Source organism: Mus caroli, unplaced genomic scaffold, assembly GCF_978045245.1.
Source record: "Mus caroli unplaced genomic scaffold, Mus_caroli_1 scaffold_11, whole genome shotgun sequence".
NCBI lineage: Eukaryota > Metazoa > Chordata > Mammalia > Rodentia > Muridae > Mus > Mus caroli.
This window is the reverse complement of record NW_028227266.1, coordinates 117,380,771-117,399,534: the sequence shown is the minus strand read 5'-3', so window position 1 is coordinate 117,399,534 and position 18,764 is coordinate 117,380,771. Positions and strand designations below refer to the sequence as shown.

General features: G+C 44.2%; 1 pseudogene; it reads left to right on the top strand.

Annotated features, from left to right (window-relative positions):
* The first annotated feature begins 8,095 nt into the window (after window positions 1-8,095).
* LOC115032093 (U4 spliceosomal RNA) lies at window positions 8,096-8,217 on the top strand (annotated as a pseudogene).
* The last annotated feature ends 10,547 nt before the right edge of the window (window positions 8,218-18,764 follow it).

Sequence of the window (18,764 nt, the reverse complement as noted above, 5' to 3'; positions counted from 1 at the left end):
TGTACCACCAAATCACATCTTGGTGATGACACCATCTTGGCCTGTGGTCTCTTGTCTTTTCTTCTTATAGGTAACCCATAACGATGCTTGAATTTGTTAAAAGTAAAACTAAGAGGCTTTGGCGACCACAGCAATACCATGTGTAACACACACACACACACACACACACACACACACACACACACGTGCGTGCACGTGGCATAAATAAATTACAAAGGAGAATTATAGATCAGTGCAATGATATATAGATTAGAGCCCATCCACTCCCCATCCCCCAGACAACCAAGGGGGCCCATATAAATGCCCCAATAAATTCTATTATTTTCACCCTCACTAAAAATGTGTTATCAAAACACGGTCCATGTTATTCAAACACTTTGTAAATTCTGAACAGGCTTGCTGCATGCTCTCCTTTTAACCCTAGGAAAACATTCCAACATTAACGGGTCACCAGCACTTTGCCTGGACTCTGGAAAAATGTCAATGGGTTTTTTGTGGCAAGTTGGTCCTTTTACTATTTATCTATGGCCCTCTCTTTGTTGATGTTACATTTTATTTCACCATCTCAGGTTCTCTGTTTGGCCCTTTGTTCTCTGATGGCCAAAGGGAGAGGGAGCTTTCTCCACTGCAAGCTGGCTTGCCTTCCTTCCTTCCTTCCTTCCTTCCTTCCTTCCTTCCTTCCTTCCTTCCTTCCTCCCATCCTTTCTTCCTTCCTTCCTCTCCATATCCCCCTTTTTCCCTTCTAGAAAATGTCCTACAAAATAAACATTTTAACAAGGACAAGCCATCCTTGCGAGAGCTCACCCGGACAACTTCAATTTTGTGAGAATATATTTAAGGTTTTTCCTATTGGGACATTGATATAAATGGATAGTTTGCTTAAAAACAAAACATTAGTATACATATTGAGGTAGATCACTCATATGTATGTATATGTATATATATATATATATATATATATCTTCATACACACATATACATACATGCATACATACATACATACATACATACATAATTAAAAGGAGGCCAGAGGCCATGAATTTGAGAGGGGGATACCTGGGTGGGGTTAGAGGGAGGAAAGGGAGAGAAGAAAGGGATGTGATCATATTTATTTTTAAAAATAAAAATAAATAAATCTCCAGACCTACAACTGTGTGCAGCAAAGGGTTATGATAAATTCACTTATCCTTTTCAAACAAAAATAAGCAAGTGAAATTGTTATCTTCGCTGGTATAATTGTAGGTCACTGTGGAGGTATGAAGAGGAGGGAGACTCCTGGAATGAAAGTTAACTCATATGTTAAAAGTTGATTTTTACAAATAATAACTTTTCCTATGGTATAGCATGGTATGGTATAGTATATATATATAGTACATATAGTCTATATACTATATTACATATAACATATAGACTATATATAGTATATAATACACTATGTATTACCCTTACCTTACCCTTAACCTTACCCTTACTATATATCATATTATATATTGTATATAGTATATATAGTATCTAGTATATATAGTATATATTATATATAGCAAATATAGAACATATAGTATATATAACATATATACTATAGTATTTAGCATCCTATAGTATAGTCAAGAATCTCTGACAGAAGGTCTATAATCTTCATTTACATTTCTTATGAAAGTTTGTTATTGTTGTTGATTTTGGGTTTTTTGTTTTGTTTTGTTTTTTTGAGACAGGGTTTCTCTGTATAGTCCTGGCCATGCTGGAAATCACTGTGTAGACCAGGCTGGCCTGGAACTCAGAAATCTGCCTGCCTCTGCCTCCCCAGTGCTGGGATTAAAGGTGTGTGCCACCACTGCCCGGCTGTTCTTTTCTTTAACTGTAAGTGAATTTCAAGATTTAGTTGCCACTCAGTTATCACATCTTCCCTCTTCATCCTGTTTGAGGAGAACTTTTTTTTTTTTTTTTTTTTTTTGAGACAGGGTTTCTCTGTGTAGCCCTGGCTGTCCTGGAACTCACTCTGTAAACCAGGCTGGCCTCGAACTCAGAAATCTGCCTGCCTCTGCCTTCTGAGTGCTGGGATTAAAGGCGTGCACCACCAATTTAGGAGAACTTTTTTTTTTTTTTTTAAAGATTTATTTATTTATTATATCTAAGTACACTGTAGCTATCTTCAGACACTCCAGAAGAGGGCGCCAGATCTTGTTACAGATGGTTGTTAGCCACCATATGGTTGCTGGGATTTGAACTCTGGACCTTTGGAAGAGCAGTCGGGTGCTCTTACCCACTGAGCCATCTCACCAGCCCCTAGGAGAACTTTTATTCACACAAATAAGAGAAACCATGTGAGGTGAAAAAACAAAATGTTCTCAGCAAATGCATTGTTTGAGTGTTTGGTTGACTATCGCAACCCTAAGGTAGGGGAGCTGTGTGAACCCCATGTGTCCCCCTTACTCTGCTTCCTCCATCTGCCTGGCATTTGCTTGGTGCTCACCCGCCAAGGGAAGGAGAGCGGCCACTCCATCTGAACTGGAATAGCTAGCAGAGCTCCCCCGCCAGGCCCTCTGCTGTAAGCAGGAGGACTCAAGTGAGATCATGGTGGGGACTTTTGTACTTAGAACCAGAAAACAAACTCTTCCAAATTAGTAGGCACGACACTTGCACCCTATTTAGACTTAAAGATAAAAACTATTTTTAAAAAACCCTTTCTACCCTCAAAGACTGCACATGTGCTTCTGCATGTCCTTTTTTTAAAAAAAAAATGTATTTCAGTGTTAATATTTCCTGTAGGAAAAATGGAGGGGGGCAGATATTGCTGAAATTATTATAGTGTTGAATGTTAAGAGCACTATCTTGCCTCCAGGTACAAATGCCAGTGTCCATCACTGGGAGAGTAGGCAGAGCTTTGGAAATGCTCCCTCACAAGGCTCTCCTGGCACAGGTTCTCAGGATGCCTCTGCACATTGGGTACCCACCCACTCCCGTTCCATGGAACCAAGGCTCCAAATGACATGGGCAGAGAGAATCTTTATCCAGGCCCCGAGCTAGAAATGGAAAGAGGGTAAGTCTGTGTTGGAGGCAAAGACTTGGTAGAAATACCCGCCCCTCAGATAACCAAGGAAGAGAGAGAGAGAGAAAGAGAGAGAGAGAGAGAGAGAGAGAGAGAGAGAGAGAGAGAGAGAGAGAGAACCAGTTCAAAGGGGGAAAAAAACAAAACAAAAACCAAAACCCAACAAACAAACGCAAAGATTGTTCTTGAATCTTTTTTCCTTTCTAGACTCTTAAGACAAAGCAGTGCAGATATGTGTGGCTCTGAGGAGGCTCCTTAAATAATCCACAAGCGCCTCACTGGGCCCATGGCGGTGCTGGCCTTTAATCCCAGCACTCCTGACTCCGGAGGCAGAGGCAGGCAGATCAGGCCGATCTGATTTACAGAGGGAGTTCCAGGACAACCAGAGAAACCCTTTCTTGAAAAACCAAACCAAACCGAAGAAACCTAAAACCCCAAAGAACCTCTCAATTCCCCTGTACTAATAAGGCAGAAACAGCACCCAGTGAGAACAACAGCCCAAAGGAAGACTCTGATATTTCCCATTAGATAGACACCCAGCCTTTCTTTTCTTTATCCCCTTCTTGCTAAGACACGAGCTGAGGCTACATGAAACTAATCAAACCCCAGTTTGTTTCTTCCCAGGGACCCCCAGTCTGGTGGGGGGCGGGGAGAGGTCAAAGGCAACAGGAAGCATGAGTAACTCTGAAGTGTAGAAGGGCATCCCCAGCTGGTCTAGCCCCTCCCTTCCATTTCTGGGATGGAGGGCAGGAATTCTGAGACCTCTCTAGGGAGCATGGCTAGGAAGATGCACTTCAAAGGGAGGCAATGGTCTGGGGCCCAAACCCTGGCATTGTCTTCCGTCTACTCAAAAGGTCATTAGCATTCTGTTTTTCCCAGGGCCTCCTCCCACCCCACCCAAACCAGGGACTTTACTTCAGGAAATGGGGCCTTAAGATTAGGGTTTCTTCTCCACCTATCGGTTACAGGCCAGACCTGGAAGAGGTTGAGAAATGGGAAGCTTGGGGTGAATGCTAGCTTCAGAAAGAACCCAGGATAGGATGTGCAAAAATCCTCCTCCTGGATCACCTCCCTGTGAGTTCCTGTGAACCTTGGAGGTAGCATCCTCAAAAGGAGACGGGCAGCGAGGATCTACTTATGCCAGGGTGGCCAGAAGTCTCTGTAGGGCCTGGAAAGGTGCATGGGAAGGCATCCACACACGGATGAGGAAAGACACACAGGGAAGGAGCACTCAGGTCATCCCAGAGCACTCTGCATCCAGCCGGGGACTGACTTCCCAAATGCACAAGAAAGGTCAGTGTAGCTGCTCACTGTAGGTGCCTGGCCTCCCTGCAGTATCTTTGACATAAGGCCCCTGGTGATCACTGACTGCATTTCATACATGAGCCATCATGCTTGCTTAGACCCGTGAGGGGAACCTGTGTGCTCAGTGCACAGCTGGAAAGGGCAGCAGAGAAAGTAGGTCTGCAAGGGCAGGGCTTGGAGAGCCTCAGAGGAGGGGTTAAATGGGCAGAAATGCCATGGAGTGTGAATCCTTGGGCTTGGGAACATGGGGATGTAGCTTTGGGAGAAAACAAACTGGCAACATTCGGTGCCCATTCTTTATTCTGTAGCCACCCTGGCCCCATTTTGATATAGCACTGGGATGGAATCCAGGGTCTCCTGCATCCTGGCAAGCATTCTGTCAAGTAAGCTATATCCCCAAGTCCCACCGCCCATTCGTTGGGAAGATCTGCAACCCATAGTTATGTATGTATGTGTGTGTGTATGTATGTATGTGTATTTTGTCAGGATCTCACTATGTAGCCCAGATTAGCCTGCGACTCCAGATATCTCTCTGCCCCCTCAAATACTTGGATTACAGATGTACCACAACAATGATGAGCCTATAACTCCAGTTTATCCCAAGTAGAAATAACATGATGGGACTGCTCGGCCAGCTGGAGCTACTAGGCAAAGGTCTTGGCAAACCTTCTCGTATGAAGACTCTCCTTTTACCTGTGTCAGACACCTTCATCATTTCATGCACAAGAGACTCTGTTTCATGGGTAAAGAAGCTGAGGGAGGTGACATGATGTAACCAACTGAAGGGTGTGTAACCTGTGGGTAGCAAGGCCAGGCAGAACCGGAAGCTAGAGAGACATTTTTGCTTTCCCTTCAAGGAAGGAAGGAAGGAAGGACTAGAGGAGGCCTGGAGATATTTTGTGGGGCATTTGCAATGGGTGCTGTAGGCAGGCAATAGCCAGCTCACTCTCTGACCCACCCTTCTTCAATGTTCCTTCTCTCTTCCCTCTCCCAACTGGGGGTTCCCACCTCCGACCCCAAGGCTTGCTCCTAGGCTAGGGTTGGCTTGGGGATCTTGAGATGTCACTTCCAGTTTCTTAGCCTGAGTTGACAGCAGGAAACCAGAGGCTGTCCTTTGCCCTGTTCCCGGGATTCTGCAGTTGGTACGAATCCCACCCCCACCCCCTCCCCATGCGCGCGCAGACACACATACACACAGAACGCAGGGAGGCACACATAGAGCACAGAGGCACAGAAGCTGTTAAGCCAGCTCCTTTCCGCACTAGCAGGGCTCTGGGTTGGGCAACCGGCTCTTTCTCTGGTCTGCGCCAGCAGTGTGTGGTATGGGGGTGGTGGGTTAATTACAGCCTTGGGCTGGAGCCTAGGCTTCCAGCGCATAAGTCCACTGTGCAGAACGGTGACCAGAGCATACCCCACGACTTACATCTTGGAACGCACACCAATATTGGAGCGTTTTACCCTTTTACCATGCCTACACAAACGCCCACCTAGCTCAGATTATCTGGCTGGAAAAGGTACGAGAAACAGAACCCTGAGTATCCCAGTGAAGTGGGTTTTGTTTTGTTTTTCCTGCCTCCATGGCAGATGGTAACTAGACGCCTTGGAGTTCACAACAGTAGGAGGACACGCTAACAAAAATACAATGTTATACGTAGTAACACGTTAATAAAATATAAATTTAATATATACTTAAAATGTACTTGGCAATATTTGGTAGAAGTTTCTTCCTTTTTTCTTTTCTCCTTCTTCTTCTCCTCCTCTCCCCCTTCTTCTTTTTTCTGTTTTTCTCTTTCATTTTTATCGCCTGGTTACTGCTTTTCCCAGTGTCTAGAACCCTAGGCAAACAGGATTCATTTCTGATCAGGTTTCCTTTCTGAGGCTACCTGTATACAGGACAAGGGCAGGCCTGAACTGTCCCCCACCCATCTGCTTGCTTTTGTATCCTCACCTTGTGTCAGTTTTCACTTAAAATACATCTTCAAGTTGGAGCTTGGGAAGGCCAGTGCATTTGCATATCTAAGCATGTAATTAGAAGCACTTTAAAGGTTTAGTAACGGAAGGAGAAAGAACATGATCAAAATAGGTTGTGTGTAAACGTTTTTAATTAAACAAAATTCTGTATTGGCTCGATGATTTGATGATTTGAGAGCTCCGGGTGCAGCTGCGCATCCAAGTTGCAGTCCTATCCTGAGTGCGGCGCGAAGCTCCCGGAGATGCCAGCTTAGAGCTTACTCAAGGCTCTGTGCCCCACTTGCCCAGAGCGCACAGAATCCCCACCTGGATCTCACTGTAGGAGTTTCCCTTTCTAAGAGAAACCCTCTGAGACCCCCAGAAGCTAATAAACAAGGTCTGGGACTAGGTCCTGAGCTCCCAACGCTGGTGAGAGGAGGAGCTATCTGCTAGACAGCACCCCCCACCCCCAAACTGCCCCAGCTCACATCAAAGCGGAGAGCCTGGAAGAGACCTTTAACAGTATTAACATCCCGCTGGGCTTGGCTGCTAGGGGTTGAAGTGGTGAGCCGGTCCCAGGAGAGACCAGCAAATTTGTAAATCCCACCCCAAATCCTTTTGAGAGAAGGAACACCCTATGCATTTTAACCTATGGAGTAGCGTATGTGCCGGGCCATCGTGGGGTGCCAGAGTGCATACTGCATGGTGGCAAGGTCAGGCCCAGGTCCTGGGGGAAGCTGGTGGGAGTTACAAATAGTTTCAAGTCCACCGAGAGAACCGAAGAACATAGTCAAACAGGGTAATACAGTGACTCCTGGTTCGGGCTGTATATTATTAAAATAATCTGTAGTTATTAAAAGTCCTGGTGCTTGGGGACCACTCAAGAACAACTAAAACAGAATTTCTGTGGATGAGACCCAGGTACTTGGTTTTGCCTTTATTTTTTTAATAAAGATTATAACTTGCAGTGGAGTTGAAGGTGGGCTAAGTTTATGGGTTTTATGGGGGAGGCCTGTCAGTAGAGTTGACCTGGGGAAGGGGAGGTGACTGCGGGAGAAAGCCTGAAAGAGTTCCTGGCCCAGCCTGCATCTGCTGGTAATCTGGTATTGACAAAAGAATGAGAAAGGGGGATTTTCTTATTTACTAATTTATTTTTATTTTTAAGACAAGGCCTCAGGTAGATCAGGCTGGCCTCCTGCTCATTATGCAGTCAAAGATGACCTTGGACTCCTGATCTTCCTCCCTCCACATTCAGAGTAACAAGATAAATAACACCTGTATAGAGCCACCCTATTGAAACGTCTTACTTCATGCCATTAGCATATGATAATAACAATGTCTAAGTTTGGATTTTCAATGAGTTTGTTTATAGCCACGGGAAAAGTATTATTCATTCCGATGTGAAGTGCTATTTTTATTATTATTTTGTTTTATGTGTAGCACGAGTGCTTTGTCTTCATGCATGTCTGTGTATCATATCCTGTGGGTCACATCCCCTGAACTGGAGTCAGAGAGGCTTGTGAGCTGCCATGTGGGTGCTGGGAATTGAATGGGGTCCTCTGGAAGAGCAGCCAGCATGGTCTTCACCTCGGAGCCATCTCTCATATCATGTTTATAGAATTACTTCTCTCTTAGTCCTGGGGCAAAGGGATCCTCGTTTGCATTTCTGAACCTTCATGAGCATCCGTCCTACTGAAGTTTAGTGAGAGATCCTTGGCTATAATACAGAGCTGCATTTTGTCGGGTGTTGCAAACATCTCCTCTCACTTTATTATTTGTCTTTTGACTTAATGAAGCTTTGCACGGTGGCAGTATTGTAGCCAATGAGAGTTATCCAAGGTACAATTATTGCTAATTAAAATTTTGACATGTTGAAATTTAAGTTAATATTTATGTTTACAGATATGCGTTGTCTGTGTAATGGCATAATGAAAATGGGTAGTATTGTTAAAATATTTGATAACATTACACAAATCATTGTTGAAATCCTTTATAAAGAAATATTCAAGCTGAGCTTGGTGCAATGTGCCTGTCACCCAGCATGTGGAAGGCTGATGCGGGAGAACTGTAAGGGTGGTGTTAGCCTGGACTACAATATACAAGTTCAAGACCAAGTCTGACTCCAAAAGAAGTCACCAAATTTCTCTTTTCTTACCAAAACAGTTAAGGAAGTAATGTTTCGTTTTTTTGATCACTGGGAAAAAAATTAAATTTAGCGACAAAAATCTGAGTATTTCAAACTATAACCACTTAAAATTTATTAAAAAGATGTACTGCCCTCCCTTCCTTGTATGTATCTAGTGCATGCGTATATGTGTATTGTGTGCCTCTGTGTGTGTGTGTATGATGCTTATGTATGTGTGTGCCTGTGTGTGTGTGTGTGTGTGTGTGTGTGTGTGTGTGTGTGTACAGAATCCAGAAGAAGACAAGTTAACTCCCCAGCTGGTGGCTCTAAGAGGTGCCACCTTTGGAATGTGGTTAGATTATGAGAGATGAGCCTTCATGAATGTGATAAATACTCCCAAAAAGGAGGTCTGAGGGAGTCTGCTGGTCCCTACTACCACACTGAGAAGCAGGAAGACAGTATCCAAATCATCTACAAAGAACTAGTCTGTGCAAGATGTTGCATCTTCCAATACCTGAATCTTAGACTTCTCAGGCTCTGGAACTGCCAGAAATAAACTTCTGATGTTTCAATGCCTCCCACCCCTAGTCTGTGGCACTTTGTTATAACCTGAGTGGACTAAGACACCAAAGATTAGACAGGTTGTAGAGTACAGAGGCCTCAAATATCCTGGAGGTTGGATCCAATTTAAATCTTTTTTTTTTTTTTTTTTTTTTTGGTTTTTCGAGACAGGGTTTCTCTGTATAGCCCTGGCTGTCCTGGAACTCACTCTGTAGACCAGGCTGGCCTCGAACTCAGAAATCCGCCTGCCTTTGCCTCCCAAGTGCTGGGATTAAAGGCGTGCGCCACCACCGCCCGGCTCCAATTTAAATCTTATACAATGTGAGGAATGATCTAGAAGGTCAATGGGCTACACGCAAGAGAGACTGACTCAAGCAGCTTTTGACAGTCTGGTGGCAAAGGGAGTGAAGGCGCTTCCTAGTTTCATAGATGTTACATTGCCCCCATGGGGTCTCTGAACACACTGTGACAAGTCTGGAGGATATGACCTGGCCTCCCCATTGACTCAGTCCAGCAACATCAGAGAACAGTGACAGGCAGGTGAGGATTATTGTCTCTGTCACCATACTCTTCCTCTCTCTGTTGCTTTGGCCCCTTAAAGGGATGGAGAAGAGACTTGAACAGGCTCAGGACTTCTCAGTGTTCTGGCTCTGAGAGGGCATCCTCCAGCATCCAGGGAGGGCTTCCTTTTTTTCTGTAATTGCTTGTCTTTCCAGAGATGAGGTATGGCTATGTTGCCCAGACTCGCTTTGAACCCATATGCTGAAACAGTTCGCTAGCCTCTGCTTCTAGAGTTAAGAAGGGATGTTCTAACTTAACAATGACATTCTGAGCTGTCATGATTACATTTGATTGTGAATTATGAAGCTTGGCTATGTTTTCTAATTTTAAATTTATGCAACCCATCATCTATCTGCATATTTCTCTATCTCATTATCTTCCTATTATCTATCTTCTGTCATATCTATCACTCTATCTATCATCTATCTATTGTCTATCAACCTATCGTCTATCTTCTATTAATCAATCTTCTATCAATCAATTGACCTTTTATCAATCCATCATCTATCTTCTATCAATTTATCATCAATCTATCTTTCATCTACCTGTCAATCTACTATCTATTTTCTGTCTACTATTATCAATCTAATCTATCAATACATAGCCATCACCTATCTACTATCTATCATCTATCTATCTATCTATCTATCTATCTATCTATCTATCTATCTATCATCTATCTTTAATCTATCATCTATTTATCTATCATCTATCTTTAATCTATCTATCTATCTATCTATCTATCTATCTATCTATCTATCTATCTATCATCTATTTATCTATCATCAACCTAATCTCTCTATTAATACATATCTTTCATCTATCTATCTATCTATCTATCTATCTATCTATCTATCTATCTATCATCTATCAATCTATTGTCTCTCTATCATCTAGTATCAGTTTTCCTATCATCTACCTACCTCCTATCTATCCTCAGAATTATGAGAACTAACATGAGCTGACTACTTTCATCCAGGGCAGAGATAAATTGCACAATGAGTACATTTTAGTGACAGACTTGGAGACCTACGTAAAGGCGCTTTACTGACCAGAGACCATATGTTCCCCCAGAGCTTCTCACTATTTAGGCTTTTAAAACACATTCAGTTAGAATTATGTAGTTTACAGCTAAAACATGCTGATGTGTTAATTTTCCCAGAGATTTTGCTTAATAAAGCTAATTAGACGTCTTATTATAATCTATAGTACTAGTTTCAGTCCCTGACATTTAACATTGACATTTACTAATGGCTGAGTCACGTATCAATGGAACAGAAATAGTCATTTGTCAAAGCATTTTAATTTTAGTAACTAGCAGGAAAGAACTAAGATACATGGGAAGATATGAAATATTTTAATGCCACTAAGAAATAAGAAGGAAGGCAGTGTGGAGTTGCCTCTGCCTTACCTAACAGGGTTATACACAGAATGAGTGATTATTCACATTTACATGACATGTTTTAGCTTGTTGTCATTCCCAGTTTTGAAGGGTTTATCATTGACAGATGGTAGCTAGTGCAGCCCTTTCCCCCAGCCTATTGAGAAGAGGAAACCTTTGCCAAGACTTTACAATGTAAAAACCATTCCTGGTTCCTAAAGGGCAGAAATGAATCACTTTCTTTTTGGAACAAGTTGAGGATGCCCCAGAAATACCAACAACATTGTCTATGTGCCAGGGTGCTAGCATTCAAAGACGAGTGTGTGTGCATGTCTGTGTGTGTGCGTGTATGTATATAATGTGTGTGGGATGGTGGGTGGAGAGAGAGAGAGAGAGAATATTTTCTTGTTTGTCACCATGAAAGGGAAGGGACCGCTGCTTGGCTACCTGTGCCTTACAGCAGGAGGCAACCCTCCTCAGGTCTTCCCACCAGAGTCAAGGACACTGAAAGCCTCTCTTTGGAACAAATTTTACAACATGACCCTGTTACTGCTCTTAGTAGAAGAAGTGGTCATTTAGTTTATGGTGAAAGACCAAAACAGTTCAGTTTGTTCTTTTTAAATTTATTAATGCATTTTGTTATTTTATAATTTCAAACATGTACATTGTCTATTTTGGTCCCTCTCCCTTCCCTCTGATGCCCCCCCATAGCCTCTCCCCTTTATTTCCCCACACAGACCTCTAACAGCCTCCCTCCTTATAATGTTTCCCCTGTTTAGCTTAAGCTTAAGCTTATATTTTGGTTTTCCTTTAAGAAAGAAAGAAAGAAAGAAAGAAAGAAAGAAAGAAAGAAAGAAAGAAAGAAAGAAAGAAAGAAAGAATCACCTTCAGATTTTTTTTTCTTGTGGCAACACATTTCAGTTTGGTATTAGACTTTTATTTATTTTGAAAATGATTATTTTTTGAGATCATGTCTTACTCTGTATTATTATTATCATTATTACTATTATACTTTGAGATAGGGGCTCACTACATAGTATTGGCTGGCTTGGAACTTGCCATGAAGACCAGACTGGCCTCTAACCCATAGAGAACCACTTGCTTCTGCCTCCTGAGTGCTGGGATTGAAGGTGTGCACCACCGCACCTGGAGAGATTTTTACTTCTTTTTCTCTATTTCCTTTTTGAGGCAGGGTTTCGAATACCCCAGGCAGGCCTTGAACTACGAAGCTCAGGAGGCCCTTGAGCTCCTTCTCCTCTCATTCTCCCCTGCATCGACTTCCTCAGCGTTGGGACTGCAGGTACTATGTCTTCAGATTGTTTTTTTTTTTTTTTTTTAATTCATGTAGGGTTGCCTTTTCCATAAGCATATGTGACAAATGCTTTATATCTACAACTAAATTCTAAGCTGTATCCCTGTCTTAATTTGTTTTCAGTTGCTGTGATAAATACCATGCCTGAAAGCAACTTGGGAAGGAAGGGGTTAATGTCACCTTACAGTTTATAGCCCCCCATCAAGGGAGGGCAGGGCAGGAACTCAAGGCAGGAAGGTGGAGGCAGAAACTGAAGCAGAGGCCTTGATAGGGTGCTGCCTTCTGGCTCCCTCCTCATGGTTTGCTCAGTTTGATTTCTTACACTACCCAGGACCACCTGCTCGTGGATAGCACCATACACAGTGAACTGGATCCCTCCACATCAATCATTAATTAAGATGACAATTTCTCCGCACACCGATCTGATGGAGGCGTTTTCTGAACTGAGGCTCCTGGAGATGACTCAAGATTGTGCCAGGTTGACAAAAACAACTGAGGGGTGCAAACCTGTAACCTAGAACCATTCCATCTCTGCATACAGGGAAACTCTGTGAACACTAATCGTGAGAGTCATATATTTCCTAGAAATTAGTCCTAATAAGAAAATAGGTTATTAATCAAATAGGATAATGGAGAAGTCCATAAGATAGTCATGAATCATTCTCTCCCCACAATTATTCTTAAGGTACTCCCCATTTCAGCATCTCAGCCTTGGCTCATTTCCTCCTCCTCCTCTTCTTCTTCCTCCTCCTCCTCCTTTGACCCCTAACAATGCTATGGATTGAACCAAGGGCTTCATGCATGCTAAGCAAGAGCTCTACCACTGAGCTATTAGCTATTAGCCCCCCACAACGGTGCCAGAGCTGCAAACCTGACTCAACATCTCCCCGGTCCTTTTAAAAAGTAGCACCTGTAATTAAAAACCCTAATTGGACCAGTGCAAGGCTCTGTGCTGAGAATACCCATGACAACACGAAGCGGGGCCCTTGTGCTTTTGAACACACATTGTCAAAGAGCTCCGTAGCCAGCCCGGCTTCCCTAGAGTTTTCTTCTTTTAGTCTCGGGAAATTCACCATGGACCCAGCAGAAAGGGAAAATGGGGAAGAGCAGAAGGCTCACATTTGTGTCCTAAGTAAATCCTTTCTAAATCATCAAGAGACTGTGGGACTGGCCACAGAGAGATTTCATCAGGGTTTTTATACAACTAAAATCAATCCATCCACTTTATCTGCTTTGAACAAACTGGGGCTGCAGCAAGAAATGTCACTAGGAGTTAGAGCTGCATGGAAACCTTCAAGGTGTCAATTGACCACATTCGTAGGTGTAGAAATGGTACATGGGCACACCACAGACTCACAGTGATTTACTTTTTTAAAATCGGCAACAAATGGACTTAAGAATCTACAAGGGAATAAAAATATCATGAGAGCCAAGCTGAGTTGAAGCAGGGTAACTCAAAAATCAATATGTTGCTTTTAAACTCTTAAAGGGAGACCCAGGAGGGCTGCACTCATTTTGTCCTCCGGAGCGACACTCCTCAGAGGATGGGGGGGAAAGTGGTAAGTGCGTCCCATACTTCAGCCTGGACGGTTGCTACCAACAAGCCACTTGTTAGAATTCTCAGCTTCAGTTTCCTGGCGAGTAACTTTTTAATTGTTCTGTTATCTGATGCTGGTTTTAAAGGAATGTCACAATGCGCATTCTATAGGTGAGAGTTTGCACGTCCACTTGGTGGCTAAGGGGATGGAATAAAGGGAAGAGTCCTCTTAGATGCACTCGGCAATCAGGGCGCTAAAAATGGCACCCGTTGCAGCTCAGCTGAGCTTTGGGGAGGGTTAGGGATTAGAACCTGCTGTTATGAACTCAAACTCTCTTATGTCCTTTGTACCTTGGGAAGGAGAGACATGATGCATAATACTGTAAAGTGTTCTCCTGGTGTCTTCAATAGATGCAAATGGTAAACTGAGGAGGGCAAGTGATTGGGGCTTGCTTGCTTGCTTGCTCTCTCTCTCTCTCTCTCTCTCTCTCTCTTTCTTTTTTTAATTATTTTTATTTTATTTTTTATTTTTTTGGTTTTTCGAGACAGGGTTTCTCTGTATAGCCCTGGCTGTCCTGGAACTCACTTTGTAGACCAGGCTGGCCTCCAACTCAGAAATCCGCCTGTCTCTGCCTCCCAAGTGCTGGGATTAAAGGCGTGTGCCACCACCGCCAGATTGGGGCTTTCTTTAAGGAGGAACCTGTGGAAGGTTTTCCCCCAGTGAGGTGATATTGCTGTCCCTTAAAGATCCTATTTAAAGCAAATGTCAGATGATGACTGCAGCCATTAGGAATCACAGATGCAGGTCTTGATGCGGGGTGAAGAGTCTTTCAATGTCATTCTGGCCTGTGAGCTCGCACCCCATGCTGCTGCCGCCTAAGCCATTTCCTAGCAAAGACAGGAAGAGGCAACCTCACAGGCCATTTTCTTTCATGTATATGTGTACATGTTTTTGTGTTTATGATGTGTTGGTACGTGTGAGCATGTTTGTATACTGTGGGTGTGGTGTGCACATGCATGTGCATGAGTATACATGTGTACACACACACGTGGAGGCCAGCATTCAGCCTTGGATGATGCTTTTCAGTCTCCGTCCGTTTGTTTGTTTTTGTTTGTTTTGAGCCAGAATTTCTCACTCGCCTAGAGCTCTCCAAGTAGGTTAAGCTGGTTAACCAGTAAAGCCCCAACTATCCTCTTGTCTCTGCCTCCTGAACGTGTGCCACCACACCTAGCTGCTTTAACATGGACTGTGAGGATTAAACTCAGGTCCTCATGCTTGCATAGCAAGCACTTTCCAAGTGAGCCATCGTCCCACTCCATAGTCCTCTCCCTCCTTGTTGATAAGTGTCTTAGTTAGGGTTTTACTGCTGTGAACAGACACCATGACCAAGGCAACCCTTATAAGGACAACATTTAATTGGGCTGGCTTACAGGGTCAGAGGTTCAGTCCATTATCTTCAAGGCAGGAACATGGCAACATCCAGGCAGGCATGGTGCAGGAGGAGCTGAGAGTTCTTCATCTTCATCTGAAGGCTGCTAGCAGAATACTGGCTTCCAGACAGCTAGCATGAGGGTCTTAAAGTCCACACCCACAGTGACACACCTATTCCAACAGGGCCACACCTTCTAATAGTGCCAGTCACTAGGCTGAGCACATACAAACCATAATGATGAGAAATATTGGAAGGAACGTGTGAAATAAACATAATGGAAGATGAATAAGGTAGACCCAAAACAAATGCCACGCACATATAACTATAGCTCTTATGAAATCAGAGAGGCAGGACTAGTGGTTATGAATGCTTCTTTTCTGTGAACACTGCAAGGTGTCACTGGAGTCCACAGACGCACCATAGCTGATCTGCCTGCCGGTGGAAGAATTATAGAGCATGGCGGGTGGCGGGGAGAGTTAACTCAGTGGTCCCAACTACAGCAGAAAGCAGAGCCGCCTGGAGTCCTCTTGCTCTGCACCATGGAAGCTCATTCAACATTTCATATGGGGCATCAGGAGAGGGAGGAGGAGGCCAGGATCCTCTGCTCTCAGAGTGAGGCAGCAAGTCCTGTCTTGCCAGGGAAGATTCCGTTTCACTGAGAAGCTGAACAGTTAGTTACTCGGTACATCATGCCACTAAAGTCAAGATACACAAATATTTCAAGAGAGGATGCACTGAATAAAGTAGAATATGGGGGACTCACGTGGAACTTTGGAAAAGGATAAGCGTAGATGTGTGTGCAGATTCGTATATACGAGTGTGTGCGCACACACACACATGCATTTTCCTCATGTTGGAAGCCAGAGCTATTTCCACTATAGCAATTTTATTACTAGTGATCATTGTTATTATTTAATTATGGCAAACAGCATTATAATAGATGAATTTCTGCCCTTAATACAATTTACATGGTATGGGGGTGGTGAGATGGCTCAGTGCAGAAAAGGCACTTGCCACTGAACTGACAACCTGAATTTGATCTCAGGACTCACACAGTGGAAAGAAAGAAAGGACTCTAGTAAACTATCCTCTGACCTCCAAGCATGTGATAGGGCAATGTTCACACACACACACACACACACACACACTAAAATGTAATAAAAAATTTAAAAATAATTTACATTATAGTTTGGAGGAAAAAAAACAACAAATAAGATGGCAGACAAATACCTAGGGTGTGTCTAATTTCTCCTACCCACTTTATAGTTAGTTTAATTATTTTATATTTATTTTTTACACATTGTTTTAAATACTTGAAAACAATAAAATACAAATAAATAGATGTGGATATATTTTGATACCTATTTAGTCTGTGCTCAAGAGTCTTAGATAGAAATTTACCCTCATTCTGTGTCTCCATCAGTGTGGTAGGTCATCCTCCCCTGTCGACCTGACTGGGTTGGGAATCAGCCAGGATGTTGGCTGCCTGGGCTTCTCTGGAAGTTATTTCATCTGTTGCTTGTATTTGCGGAAGAGCATTGAAGTCATCAGGGTCTTATTTTTGAAATTCAGGGAGTGAGTGATGATAAAAACATTTGCCCTCTTTTCCTAGGAGGGGGGCCACAAATAAAGATCAGTGGGGATTTCCTCTCCGGGCAGGAAGAGGTGCTGGGCACCCAGAGGGGGGTGGGACTCACTACTGTCCCCGGAAAGATCAAAGGGTCAGGTCTCTTCCTCGCACAAACCAGCCTTGAGGCTGTGGGTTCTGTGAGGGGGAACAGCTGAGGTAGGGCAAGGAGCTAGAGTGTGCGCTTCCAGAGAGAGAGAGAGAGAGAGAGAGAGAGAGGGAGGGAAGGAGGGAAGGAGAGAGAGAGAGAGAGAGAGAGAGAGAGAGCCCTGAGGAATTAATGGCAGACCACTGTGGTACGCTGGGCACTCTCAGAGCCACAGCCACAGTGAACCCAAAGGTTAACTGTCACAGATTGTGACCGACCTTCTAGGTGGGTGTTCTGAGGCTGCGCAGCTGACTTCTCTCCCTTTTCTCACCACCCTTTCCTCTTTCCCCGGCACGGTGAGCTTTGCTCACTGAGTGTGTGCAACATGGCGCCTTCAACTTCCACGAAAAAGTCAAGAGCAGCCACTTCCCATCTTGCTCGTCACCACTTCTATGATCTTTGCACTCTGAACTGACTCGTGGGTTTCAGCTAATTTCTGTTTGGCTGGTTATTTGGGGAGGGGTGGGGAGTTTGAGACAGGGTCTCTCTTGTATAGCCTTGGCCATCCTAGAACTCACTCTGTAGACCAGGCTGGCCTTGAACTCACAGAGATCCGCCTGTCTCTGCATCCTGAGTGCTGGGATTACAGACGTGTGTGAACATAGTAACTTCTGTGTTTATTAAAGCTGTTTGGAACACTTCCATCTCTTGTGGCTCCTGATCTCTTGAGGCACACCCCCAGGCCCCTTCCCAGCCCCCCCAGGCTCCCCAGTGCCCCCAGCTCCTGAGAAGCCTTTCTCTCACCCTGCTTAGAGCAGAAGAGCACAGCCTCCAGCCAAAACCCAGCACTTTGAAGAGCGAGGGCAAAGCAACCCAGCGGGGGGCTCCAAGTCCTTGTCTATTCTCTGCAGAGCTCTAAGTAACAACTCTCTGCACAAGGCAGTGTGTCTCTCTGCACAGTCCATGCAGGACTTTAGCTCCAGGACTGGAGAGACAGCAGCCATCTCTATATGGCAACTGCTTAAGCCTAGAGCCTGACTTTTGCACCCTTCCAGTGGCTGTAGCCTGCTGCCTCTGGGAACATGGTTCACAGAACTATTGAGATCAGCCTCCTCCCCCCCTCCCCTCCCCCTTCCTTCTTCCCCTCCTCCTGGAGGCAGTCACCCCCTTCCCTTCTGAAGGATGTCTGGCAGTTTATCTTCTCTCCACAGTGGGGGACAGGTCTAGCTTTCCTTCAACATGGTGGGTCGGGTCTATGCCTGGCCCCCACTGCCTCCTTCAGCTGTGTAGAACTGTGTAGCCCTACGGTTACTTCCTGTTTCCTCAAACCCTGTGCAGAAGCAGTTCTCAAAAATTTCAAAATGACCAAACTAACTGAAGAAAGGCTGCTTTCACTGGGACCAGCCTTACCACTGGACGGACAGACAGACAGGGTATCACAGTGCCTCCTGCAGAGGCCTTTTCCAGTCACTGACAGCGTTTGATGTGCAGATCCTTAGAGATAACAAGAAAATGAGGGCTCTATGCTGGCCCTAAATAGGATTAAGCTTCAGGTGCCCACATTTGGTAGTTGGCCTTATAGTATGTTTCATGACTGCTGCTGCTGCTGTTGCTGTTGTGTGTGTGTGTGTGTGTGTGTGCTTAGACTGATGTGGGTTCACTTGTACGCTCTGTGTGGAGGTCAGAGGTCAATCTTGGGTGTCGTCCCTCCAGAGCCATTTCTTTCCTTTTTCTCCTTTAAATGAATGAACTGGGACAGCATGCTGATTCAGCAGCACAAGCCTGACAATGTGGATTCCAGCCTTGGATCCACATGGTGGGGGTGAGGGAGAGAACCA